This window comes from Chiloscyllium punctatum, chromosome 28 (assembly GCF_047496795.1).
Source record: "Chiloscyllium punctatum isolate Juve2018m chromosome 28, sChiPun1.3, whole genome shotgun sequence".
NCBI lineage: Eukaryota > Metazoa > Chordata > Chondrichthyes > Orectolobiformes > Hemiscylliidae > Chiloscyllium > Chiloscyllium punctatum.
The window spans coordinates 19596322-19609967 of NC_092766.1; the positions used below are offsets into that span (position 1 = coordinate 19596322).

At 40.6% G+C, this 13646-nt stretch overlaps 1 protein-coding gene across 1 annotated transcript in view; it reads left to right on the forward strand.

The window, feature by feature from the left end:
* Positions 1-1117: 1117 nt before the first annotated feature.
* LOC140454053 (uncharacterized) overlaps positions 1118-13646 on the forward strand; it is a 118155-nt gene continuing 105626 nt past the window's right edge. Inside the window, exon 1 of the mRNA XM_072549015.1 lies at positions 1118-1217. The gene's annotated coding sequence lies outside the window, so the exon portion shown is untranslated. The remainder of the gene's footprint in view (positions 1218-13646) is intronic.

The window sequence follows — 13646 nt, forward strand, 5'->3', positions numbered from 1 at the left end:
GGTGGATGGATTAGTAAATTTGCAGATGACACTGACGTTGGTGGAGTAGTGGACAGTTTGGAAGAACGTTATAGGTTGCAGATGACGTAGATAAACTGCAGGATTGAGCTGAGAGGTGGCAAATGGAGTTCAATGCAGCTAAATGTGAGGTGATGCACTTTGGGAAGAATAACAAGAAGAGAGAGTACTGGGTCAATGGAAAGATTCTTGGTAGTGTGGATATGCAGAGGGATCTTGGAGTCCATGGACATAGATCCCTGAAAGTTGCCACCCAGGTTGATAGTGCTGTTAAGAAGGCCTACGGTGTGTTAGGATTCATTGGTAAAGGGATTGAGTTCTGGAGTCACAATATTATGCAAAATGCTAGTGTGGCCACACTTGGAAGATTGTGTACAGTTATGGTCGCCATATTTTGGGAAGGATGTGGAAGCATTGGAAAAGGTGCAGAGGAGATTTACGAGGATGTTGCCTGGTCTGGAGGGAAGCTCTTTCGAGGAAAGGCTGAGAGACTTGGGTCTGTTCTCATTGCAAAGAAGAAGACTAAGAGGGGATTTGATAGAGACATACAAAATGATCAGATGATTAGATAGGGTAGACAGTGAAAGCCTTTTTCCTAGGATGATGACGCCAGCTTTTACGAGGGGGCATAACTACACATTGAGGGGTGATAGATTTAAGACAAATGTCAGAGGCAGGTTCTTTACTCAGAGAGTGGTAAAGGCGTGGACTGCCCTACCTGGCATTGTAGTTAACTCAGCCACATTAGGGAGATTTAAACAATCCTTGGATGAGCACATGAATGATGATGGGATAGAGTAGGGGGACGAGCTGAGAATAGTTCACAGGTTGGCGCAACATCGAGAGCTGAAGGGCCTGTTCTGTGCTGTATTGTTTTATGTTCTATATTCTAATATTTTCTGTCAGTATTCACCAAAGAGAATGGATTGATGGAATATGATCTTAAAGAAGGCAATGTCGAATTTCTCAGCAAAGTTTCTATTTAGGTGTTGTGCATCTTAAAAAAAGTATTGAGGTAGAAAAGTTTGGGAGCTATCCCAGTCTATAGAGAGAACAAATTATTGAAGCATTGACGGAAAATTTTGTGTCCTCTTTGGCCACAGGGGCTGTCCCAGAGGATCGGAGAATGGCCAGTGTTGTCCAATTGTTTAAGAAGACAGCAGAGATAATCCAGGAAGTTACAGATGTGTAAGCCTCAGGTTGGTTGTAAGTACATTATTGGAAAAGGTTCTCAGGGACAATTTCTATACGCATTTAGAAGCAAATTGACTTATTAGTGATAGGCAGCACGGTTTTGTGTGGGGTGGGGGCAGTCATGCCTCACTAACATGATCGGGTTTTTGTGGAGCTATTGAAGACGATTGATATGGGGCAAGCGGTTGATATTATCTCCACTGACTTCATTCAAGCCTTTTACAAGATCCCTCATGGCAGACTGGCACAAAAAACAAAGTCACGTAGTATCGGGGTGAGTTGGCAAGCTGAATACAGAAGTGGCTGAGTCATATGAGACAGAGAGTAGTGGTGAAAGGACACTTTTCAGAATGGAGAGTTGGAGGCAAAAGTGAGGACTGCAGATGCTGGAAACCAGAGTTTCCAGAATGATGCTGGAAAAGCACAGCGGGTCAGGCAGCATCCGAGGAGCAGGAAAATCGATGTTTCGGGCAAAAACCCTTCAATGAGCATTCCTGATGAAGGGCTTTTTCCCAAAACGCCGACTTTCCTGCTCCTTGGATGCTGCCTGACCTGCTGTGCTTTTCCAGCTCTACTCTAATCTAAAGAATGGAGAGTTGTGACTAGTGGTGTTCCACAGGGACCAGTGTTGGACCTCTGCTGTTCATGGTCTGCAGAAACAATTTGGAGGAAAGCCTGGCTAGTCTAATTCATAAACTTGTGGACAATACAAAGATTGGCAAAGTTGCCGATAGATCAGTTGGAGGAATGGGCAGAAAGAGGGCAGATGAAGTTTAATCTGGACAAATGTGAGGTTATGCATTTTGGAAGGTCAAGTACAGGTGGAAATTACACAGTGAATGGCAGAACTTTTGTGAATCTGATATACAGAGGGATTTGGCTGTGCTGGTCCACAGATTACTGAAGGTGGCAGTGCAGGTAGATAAGATATTAGAAAATACCTATGGCATGTTTATCTTCATTGGAAGGAGCATTGTGTATGTAGGCAAATTATACTGCAGCTTTATCAAACTTTAGTTAGGTCACACTTGGAATATTGCATACAGTTCTGCTCACCACACAGCATGAATGAGGATATTTTGGAGAGGTTACAGAAAAGGTTTACCAGGACCTTCCCTGTTATGGGAGATATAACCTATGACAAAAGTTTGGATAGATTTGTTTTTTTCACTGGAATGCATGTGGTTGAGGGGTACCCTCATAGAAGTTTGTAAGATTGTGAATAGAATGGATGAAATGGAAAATATGAGACTTTCCCCAGAATGGAGGGGTCAATTACGAGAGGATACAGGTTCATGTTGAGTGGGATACGTTTAAAAGTGATGGGGGAGACACGTTTTTCACACAAAGGATGTTGGGTGCCCAGAAGTTGCTGCCAGAGGAGGTGGTGGAAGCAGAAACAATAGCAGCATTCAATGGACGAATCCATGAATAGGAAGGGAATAGAGGGATACAGAACCTGAAAATAAGAAAAGTTTTAGTTTGGAAGGGCAAAGTATGTTGGTGCAGGCTTGTTCAGACCGAAGGGCCTGTTTCTGTGCTATATTGTTCTTTGTTCCTTGAAAGAACTGCCAAACATTTTTGAGCAGTTATATACTTTCAACTCAAGTTCGATGCTTAATGTTTAGTTCACCACGAATGGTGAGAACATCCTTTTAGAATTTTTCTTCATAATAGGAATATACTTAGATTTTTCTGTTAGCCGCTAAAACGTTGTCACTGTATACTGAGTGATCTACACCAGAACGCCATATACCAGTTCACTTGAGCTGAGTCAGCTTGCACGCCAAGGCTTACTTAAGTTTAAACTACTCATCTTAGACTCAATCATCTCGCTTCCAAATTGTATGTAAAGTTCAGGCATCTTGTGGTTGCTGCGACTTAGCAGTGCCTTTATTCTGAGGCACTGAATTGAACCTGTCACATTAACCAATACTAACACTGGTATAACCTCTCTTTGTTCACTTCCAGAATATGCACCTTTAAGAAACCATCTTGAAAGCATTCTTTCAATCCTATCGCCCCACACTCGTTGTGTAGAAACTCTTTATTAGTTCTGACCCATCCCAGGATAGTAATAATGGCAGGAACGACAACAGCAGATTTTTGCAGTTTCACTGTCTCCAGCTGTATCAAATAAAACAGCCCAGTTAGTGATACCATAGCCACCTGTCTGATATATGCAAATCTAAGGCAAGGTGGTGCAATTGTGGTAAAAGCACTGGACCAATAATCAAAAACCTCAAGCTAACATGCTGAGTACATGGACAAGAATTCCAAAATGGCACATAGTGAATTATGAATCTAGTAAAAATTAGGAAGTAAAGCCCCATGGCAATTATATAACTATTGTTGATATCTGTAAAACAAAACTCTATCACACGTATTATTTACATGTACATAGGCATCCTCTTCTGCTCTGGTATACCTGTTTTAGTTTGTAGCAATGTGACTTACTCTTATCTGCATTCTGGGCAATTAGGGAGAGAACTAAAAGTTGGCCAAGCCAGCTCCCATCCCATATATAACCGCCCCTCCCCCACCCCCAAATCCTACAGCAGTGACTTGAATCCACTTAAATCAGATAATAAATCAACGCCACAGTCACTGACAGCAACTTCTCTCTTTTGATCTAAAGCTTAGGCACAAACACCAATCTCCTCCTCCCTGATATAAAGCAATCCGATAGTCACTAACACTAATCTCTTCCTGCCTGATATAAAGCAAACTTTATACTTTATAAAGCAAACACCGTGGGCGGCACGGTGGCACAGTGGTTAGCACTGCTGCCTCACAGCTCCGGAGACCTGGGTTCAATTCCCGCCTCAGGCGACTGACTGTGTGGAGTTTGTACGTTCTCCCCGTGTCTGTGTGGGTTTCCTCCAGGTGCTCTGGTTTCCTCCCACAGTCCAAAGATGTGCAGTTCAGGTGAATTGGCCATGCCAAATTGCCCGTAGTGTTAGGTAAGGGGTAAATGTAGGGGTATGGGTGGGTTGCGCTTCGGTGGGTCGGTGTGGACTTGTTGGGCCACAAGGCCTGTTTCCACACTGTAAGTCATCTTATCAAACTTCTGCGAGAAATCCTCACCTTTGTTTTAAATGAGAGCCACCTTACCTTAACTATGATCCCTCGTTCTAGATTCTTCCACAAAATTCAAACATCCTTTTAACATCCAGTCAAGTCCATTAGGATTTTGCATGTTTTCATTAAATCATCTTCAAAATACTCTGACCTTTCTACCCAGTCTCTGACCTCTCTGACCAGTCTGACCTTTCTACGTAAGGGAATCCACTCATGCCAAGTATTCATCTAATAAATAAAACCTCTCTGAACTGCTTCTAAAGCATAAGTATCCGTTTGTAAGTACAGTGATCTGTGTTTGCCAAGACCCGAGACACAATCACAGCAATGCCCCGTGTAACTGAACCATAACTTCCCTTGCATTCATGTCTCTTTGCAACAAACTATAATGTTCTATGAGCTTTCCTGATTATTTGCTGTACATGCATTCAATTTTTCTGAGACTCATGCACAAGGACACCCAGCTTTCTCTGCATCTTAGAGCTCTGCGACTTCTCATTATTTAAATAATATATTTCTTATTTTATTCTTTCTCTTGGAATGGACAATTTCACACTTCACCACGTTATACTCTATTTATCATATCCTTACCTGCTCACTTAATTTATTTACATTCCGTTGTGGACTTATGACCTTTTCATAACTCAGTTTATCATTGTGCTGTCGTAAATTTGGCTGCCATGCCTTAACTCCCTTCATGCAAATTATCTATATAAATTATAATGTTAACCTAACTGACCTATAGTTTCCTGCTTTCTGCCTCCCTCCCTTTTTAAGTAAAGAAGTCATATTAGTTATTTTCCTATTCAGAAAAAAACTTTCCTTGAATCTAATACATTTGAAAAATTAAAACCAAATGTATCAAGTAATTCACTGGCTACTTCTTTTAAGATGCTAAGGAGAAACCCACAAGAACTTGGAGAGTTGTCAACTTACCATTCCAACAGTAACACATAGTCACTGAAACCAATCCCCTCCTGACAAACATAAATCAACTGTACATTTCTGAAACCAATTTCCACATACCTAATATAAAATAGCACCACTATTTGATTGATTCCTCTCTTGCCCACTTTGACTGCTGTCTGTACCGAAAGAGATTCAAGGAATCATCCAGTCTGCTGCAGCACCAGCAAGTTCACATTGGACAGATACCGTTTCTCTCAGTCTATGATATTCACCTATCCAGGCCTCTCATGATATTATAGACCTTTTTAAGATCATCTCTCAGCCTCTGACACTCTAAGGAAAATAGCTCCAGCCTACTCAGCCTCCTCTTATAATTCAAAGCTTCCAGCACCAACATATTCTTGTAAACCTGCTTCGAACCCTTTCAAGCTTACAACATCTTTCAACTAGCAGGGAGACCAGAATTAAATGCAGTATTGCATATATGGCTACATTTATGCCGTGTGAAAGGATAATACTGATTAGTTTGTTCCGACATGGTGTGGACCCTTCTGAAAATTTAAACCTGCAACACAGAAAAGTTGGCCTCAACCGTAATTCATTAAAATTCGAGAGTAAAGGAACAATCTCCGAGGTCACTATTTAAAGTAAAAATAAACAATTTTATTCTTTAAGTCCAACAGAGAATATTAAAACCAACAATTATTCGCAACTGCTTTCTCTTAAACCATATTTTACCTCCTACTCTACAATACTAGTCCAATAAAAAATCCTAATTAAGATTTACGAAATAAAAACAGTTTCAAAAAGCCAGTCAGATTCGTCGATTCTCCTTCGTAGATTTTCCTCTGTAAATGTTCCCCACGTCAGTTTCGATGTTCTGTTGCACAAAGTTCTTATAGACAGGTTCCTTACAGAGAGCTCTTCAGCTAGCAGTGCATGTTTGAGGATGTCATTGGCAGTTCTCCTTCTAACTATCCAAAATATCCAGTTTTATACACCAAAACATCAGATTGTTTCATTGGTTATAATATTACCAAACTACTACATTCACATTTTATTGGACTTTGGTATTTTGGGCCATAATTTAAACTGATTTGCCAAATCTTAATTTGTTTTTGTTTCATGGCAACTCAGTTTCAGCTATTTGTTTCCCAAGTTTTAAATTCTTACATTGTTCAGAATCCTCATGATTTGTCAGTCCTTGCTGGTTTTCACTCTTCTAAGAATACAGTATACCTCTACATCTTCATAACAAATTCGCAAGTGGACTTTCTTATGTGCTACACCACGCAGGATGCAGTATTTAATGTTGATCGATTGTTATAGAATCACACACTCATACATCCGGAAAACAGACCCTTCAGTCCAACGAGTCCATGACAAACATAATCCCAAACTAAACCAGTCGTACCTGCCTGCTTCTGGACCATATCCCTCCAAATCTTTCTTATTCATGTACTTCTTCCGATGTCCTTTAAATGTTGCAATTGTATCCACATCTATCACTTCCTCAGGAAATTTATTCTAATCGCAAAGCACACTCTGTATCGAAACAAATTTACCACTCGCGTGTTTCTTAAATCTCTCTCTTCTTACCTTAAAAATGTACCCCCTTTTCTTGAAATCCATCATCCTGCGGAAAAGACAATTACCATTAACTATATCTGCACCCTTCATTATTTTATCAATTTCTGTAAGATCTCTCTAATGTCTCTGTAACTGCCTCTCAACCTCATAGATGCTCCTTAAAAAAATTCCCAGCTTATCCAAACTTTCCTTATTACTCAAACTTTCTATACGAGGCATATTGCAGAAAAAGACCTCACCAATATTCTGCACAACCTCAATATAAATTCCCAACACCCGTATTGAGCTCATCATTGATGAGCAATGATGGCAAACATGCCAAATGTCTTTTTAAACACTCTGTCTGTATCTGACACTAATTTTAAGAAATATATACCCGAACCTTTAGGTTTCTCTGTTCTATAACATTACCCAAGGCCCTACAGTCACAAAGGTAGTCCTTTTTTCTTTCTAAAAGCTGTTTCTTTGCTCAAGAAAGCTCTAAATCAGGCCGGGCTCTGATCAGTCTGGTTTGGTACGTAGATTAAAAGGATTTTGAAAGGCCTCTTGTTTATATGCAAACAGACGAGACTTCAGGCCAAAGTGGTAATGTTTTAGAAGTGGCCTGTATAATTAAAGGTGCATGGTCAGCTTTCGAGCTGAGTAGTTTCATTCATTCTTAAACTGGTGAGGTGTTCAAAATTGAGCTATGTGGAAACTCTCTCTCTCTCTTTCTGCCCTTCAACTTCAACCTGTAAGTATGTGTGCCATTTATAATAGGTTCTACGGGCGGCACGGTGGCTCAGTGGTTAGCACTGCTGCCTCACAGTGCCAGGGACCTGGATTCAATTCCTGCTTTGGGCAACTGTCTGTGTGAAGTTGGCACATTCTCCCTGTGTCTACATGGGTTTCCTCCGGGTGCTTCAGTTTCCTCCTACAGTCCAAAGATGTGCAGGTTAGGTGAATTGGCCATGCTAAGCTGCCCGTAGTGTTTGTTGGATTAGGCAGGGCTAAATATAGGGGGGTGGGTTTCTCTTCAGAGAGTTGGTATGTACTTGTTGGGCTGAATGGCCTGTTTCCACACTGTAGGTAAGCTAATCTAATCAAAAGGAGTTTGCTTATTTGGACTGTTGTGTAGATTTGAAACAGCATACTTCAATCTAGTTTGGTTCGACTGAGTTCTGTCTGGGTTTTTTATTTTGATCTTTGTGTTTCATTGTGTAATTTTGTAAATAACGTTTTGCCTGTTTTAAACCTGGAGTCAACCTCGCTAACTTAATCTGGGTAATTTTCACTGTACACTTACTGAAACAAATTGCAAAGTTATAGTCTTGGCTGCCTGCTTAAGAAAGTTTCGAGTGATCTGGCCGAGTCCATAACACTGCCATGTAATATTTAAATCCTGCCCTTATTTGTTGTACCAAAATGCAATACCTAACATTTAACCAGATTGAATTCCATCTGCCATTTTTCAACCCATTGGCCCTTTTGATCAAGATCCCTTTGTAATCTTAGAAAGCCTTCTTCACTGTCTATTATGCCCTAATTTTGATGTCATCCATAAATTTACTAACTATGCCTTCTATGTTCTCATCCAAATCACTTACATTAATAACAAGCAAAAGCGGACACAGAAGCAATCTCTGTGGAACACTACTAGTGACAGGCCTCCAGTCCAAAAAGCAACCATCAACCACCACTCTATCTCCTGTCAGTAAGCCAATTACAATATATACTCAAAGTTTGTGAGAAGATTTGTAGCTCGGGTGCTCATTGTTGTGGTTCTGTTCGCCGAGCTGGGGATTTGTGTTGCAGACATTTCGTTCCCTGTCCAGGTGACATCCTCAGTGCTTGGGAGCCTCCTGTGAAGCGCTTCTGTGATCTTTCCTCTGGCATTTGTAGTGGTTTGAATCTGCCGCTTCCGGTTGTCAGTTCCAGCTGTCCGTTGCAGTGGTCGGTATATTGGGTCCAGGTCGATGTACTTATTGTTTGAATCTGTGGATGAGTGCCATGCCTCTAGGAATTCCCTGGCTGTTATCTGTTTAGCTTGTCCTATAATAGTAGTGTTGTCCCTATTATACTATTATTATAGGACTATTGCACCAGGACATGAGGATGTCACCAGGACAGGGGACGAAACGTCTGCAACACAATACCCCAGCTCGGCGAACAGAACCACAACTATATATACTCACGGACAGATTGACTCTTCTAGGTATTTTTTAAAATTAAACTTATGGGCTGGACTATTACATGGATACTACTTTTGAGTTGCAGAAATTCATGCTACAGTCCAAAATACATTATCATTAGCAGAAGCCCAAATGATCTTTAAATGAATAATAAAAAAACACGACAAATTATTGGATAAAGGCAATAACAACAAAAAAAAACCTGACGTCTAACTTATGAGGTAGCCCTGCAATGGACAGTGAGGATAGCTGAGAAGATCATCGGGGTCTCTGTTCCCTCCATTACAGACATTTACACCACACGCTGCATCCAAAAGGCGAAGATCAGTGAGGAAGACCCCATATTCTCCTCACGCAAACACTTCTCCCTTCTGCTATCTGCCAGAAGATACCGATCTGTCTTTCACGGCCAGACTGTGCAATAGTTTCTTACGCCAAGCTATCAGGCCCCTTAACACAGACTCTTTTCTCATTTGAAAGTCTTCACACTTCGAATTGCTGCTAGAAAAATTGTATATTTTTATCATTCTTCTATTTCCCTGTAACTGACGTGTTTTGCACTTCTTATTAACTTAATGGCCTGTATGATTGTGTAGTTTGTACTGTCCATGTAGCACCCACGGTCCTGAACAAACACTGTCTTGTTTTCACTGTATCAGTTGTACATGGTGAAAATGACAAATGTAAGCTACTCTATTTTACTGTGGAGGTCTGCAACAGTTTTGTACCTGAATTGGTTAAGAAATTGCAAATGTGTACAGTAATAAAGTGAAAGGGCAGTCACTGTAATGTTCAAGCAGCGATATAGTTGAAACTTAACTTAAAATCTTCAGTTTTCTAGATTATATTTAGAAGAACTTTAATGTTAACTACTACCTTATTTCTTTATTTTCAACTTAAATAGAACATAGAACATAGAAGAATACAGAGCAATACAGGCCTTTTGGCCCTCGATGTTGCGCCGATCCAAGCCCACCTAACCTACACTAGCCCACTATCCTCCATATGCCTATCCAATGCCCGCTTAAATGCCCATAAAGAGGGAGAGTCCACCACTTGCTACTGGCAGGGCATTCCATAAACTCATGACTCGCTGAGTAAAGAACCTACCCCTAATATCTGTCCTATACCTACCACCCTTAACTTAAAGCTATGCCCCCCTTGTAATAGCTGACTCCATACGTAGAAAAAGGTTCTCACGGTCAACCCTATCTAAACCCCTAATCATCTTGTACACCTCTATCAAGTCACCCCTAAACCTTCGTTTCTCCAATGAAAACAGCTTCAAGTGCCTCAGCCTTCCCTCATACGATCTTCCTACCATACCAGGCAACATCCTGGTAAACCTCCTCTGCACCCTTTCCAGTGCCTCCACATCCTTCCGATAGTATGGCGACCAAAACTGTACACAATACTCCAGATGCGTCTGCACCAGAGTCTTATACAACTGCAACATGACCTCAGGACTCTGGAACTCAATTCCTCTACCAAGAAAAGCCAGTACGCCATATGCCTTCTTCACTGCACTATTTACCTGGGTGGCAACTTTCAAAGATCTGTGTACATGGACTCCAAGATCCCTCTGCTCATCCACACTACCAAGTATCTGACCATTAGCCCAGTACCCCATCTTTTTGTTACTCTTACCAAAGTGAATCACCTCACACTTAGCTACATTGAACTCCATTTGCCACCTTTCTGCCCAGCTTTGCAGCTTATCTATATCCCGCTGTAACCTGACACATCCTTCCTCACTGTCAACAACTCCTCCGACTTTCGTATCATCCGCAAACTTGCTCACCCAACCTTCTAACCCCTCCTCCAGGTCATTTATAAAAATGACAAACAGCAGTGGTCTCAAAACAGATCCTTGCGGAACACCACTAGTAACGGCACTCCAAGATGAACCTTTACCATCAACTACTACCCCCTGTCTTCTTCCAGCCAGCCAATTCCTAATCCAAACCTCCAACTCACCCACAATGCCATACCTCCGTATTTTTTGCAGTAGCCTACCATGGGGAACCTTATCAAAGGCCTTAGTAAAATCCATATACACCACATCTACCGCTTTACTTTCGTCCACCTCCTTAGTCACCTTCTCAAAGAATTTAATAAGGTTTGTGAGGTACGACCTGCCCTTCACAAAACCATGCTGACTATCCTTGATCACATTATTCATATCCAGATGTTCATAAATCCTATCCCTTACAATTCTCTCTAAGACTTTGCCCACAACAGAAGTGAGACTCACTGGCCTATAGTTACTAGGATTATCCCTACTCCCCTTCTTGAACAAGGGAACCACATTTGCTAGCCTCCAGACTTCTGGCACTATTCCTGTAGACAACGAGGACATAAAAATCGAGGCCAATTGCTCTGGAATCTCCTCCCTTGCTTCCCAGAGAATCCTAGGATAAATGCCATCAGGGCCAGGGGACTTATCTATTTTCACCCTTACCAGAATTTCCAACACCTCTTCCCTACATACATCAAAGCCATCCATTTAACTTAATTGTGACTCAGTATTCACATCGGCAACAATGTCCTGTTCCTGAGTGAATAAATGAAGGAAATGCTTAACTTAGTTTCTTTTACTATTTTGTCCCTAAGTTTTTTTTTGTACCTAGGGACTTTTGAACCTAAAATGGTGATCTTTGTGGTAACATAATGCACATTTCACTCTACTCCTTCGGTACTTGAGTAGAAGCGACAGTAAAATCTAAAAGGAAATCTAAATTATCTGTAGGGAAATGAGAATAAAGTAAGTATTCTATCTGGATCAGCATAATGTGAAAAGAAATCTTGTCCTTTATTCTAATTGTAAATGCGCAGTCAATTCTGTGTCTAGATTTGTAATTTACAACAAAAGCAGGGCCTGTAATGTTTATGAATTGTGGTTGAATCTTCCAGTTTACTTCAGGCAAATTGAATATTTGATCATCCTGCAGAGTAATCAAGATCCTTCCTTGAACCACAGCAGTCCTTGATTTTGTTTTAAATGCTATTTTCATCGTTTAGAAATTAACTTTTTGCATATTGGGTTAACGGGGTAAGAGTTTAACTATTTCCTTCTTGTGGTCTTGGAGTACGATCCTTTAAATTTAACTGAATAGAATGATGCCAAAAATGAAGGATTTACTAGAATAATATCAGGAATAAAGTTTTTAGATAGAAGGGAAGATTAAACAGATTGGGTTTGCTTTCCTTGACGCAGAGAAGATTAAGACATGACCTTATTGGGCTGTTCAAAATTCTGAATGATTTTGGCAGGGTAAAGCAGGAATATTCTGTTTTCACTGGATCATATGTCAGGAATTTGGGAGCACAATTTCAAGTTTGCCAGACAGCACAGACAAAGGCACTGCTCCACACCAGTCCAAAACAGCAACCTCGTTATTCTAAACCCCTTGTACATGATCACTGAATGTATTATTGTCATTTTAGTTATGAGGGTCTGCATGTTTGTGCCAAAAATGGTAGTTTTGAAAATCAGGTTGGATTCTTCAAAAGTCTTGGTGCCAGAAAGTACTCCATAGTTTGGGAGTGCTAACAGTTGTGGAAAACCCAGGGTCCCCAGACTCAAGCCTTCAGATCTCAGCAACACTGAACATTAGTGCTGCTTCATTGGTTGAGAGAACACGGGGACACAGTCTCATGATATGGGGACGACCATTTAGGACTGAGACAAGGAAAAATGTTTCAATTAAAAGTGCTGAATTTACCTAAGAAGAATGTAGAGACCAAATTACTGAATATATCCAAACAAGAGAGAGATAAGTGTTTATATTTTAAAGGTACCAATGATTGTGGAAGAAAACAGGAATATGGTACTGAGAAAGAGAATCAGCCATGCCCAGCCTGAGCGCCACAACAGTCTTGAAAACTAAATGTGTGACTCGTGCTCCCTGTTTATATGAATCTACGCATCAGGAAAATGTCTGAAACAATCATCTGCTGCGTGACTCAGTGACAATTCTAGAGTGCAAATCCATTCATCAGAATATTTCTTGAAGCCATATTTTATTAGTGAAATTTTCAACTGCCATTACTGAAAACTGGATGTCACTTCCCACTTTGACCATTAGAATGCGAAGAACAAACAACGGTACAACACAGGAACAGGCATTCGGGTCCATCAAGCCTTCACCTTTATAAACTAAAAAGCCCTCTTGCCTCTACACGAACGGAAAGCCTCTAATCCATGCCTATTCACGTGTCTATTTTTTCAACCGCCTCCTCCAGCAGCACATTCCAGGCAGTTATCACCCTCTGTGTAAAAAAAGAATCTTGCCTCAATCTTATTGTCTTTCCCATGAGTTAGTGAAATCATATTGAATTATTTTGCGTAATTCATGTCGGGCAAAGTCTGCACAATATCAATTAATTCAAGTTTCTATTTGAAAGAAAATATCAAACGTACAAAGTTAATTTTAGTCATTTGCTGACTGTAATTACTTGACAGTTGTTATTTTAGGGGATGTTGGGGAAGCGAGACCAGCATTTGTTTTGTTTCCAATTTTGTTGCTATGTAGTGTTGGGAAGACAGCTTAATTTTACAGGCAAATCCTATTTGCATATGCTGGTTATCATCTTTGTAGCCCTTCAGGACATATCACAAAGAGAAGGGAGTGCCTATGATTAAGTTAGACTTCTGTAATAAAATTAACACACATGACTTTC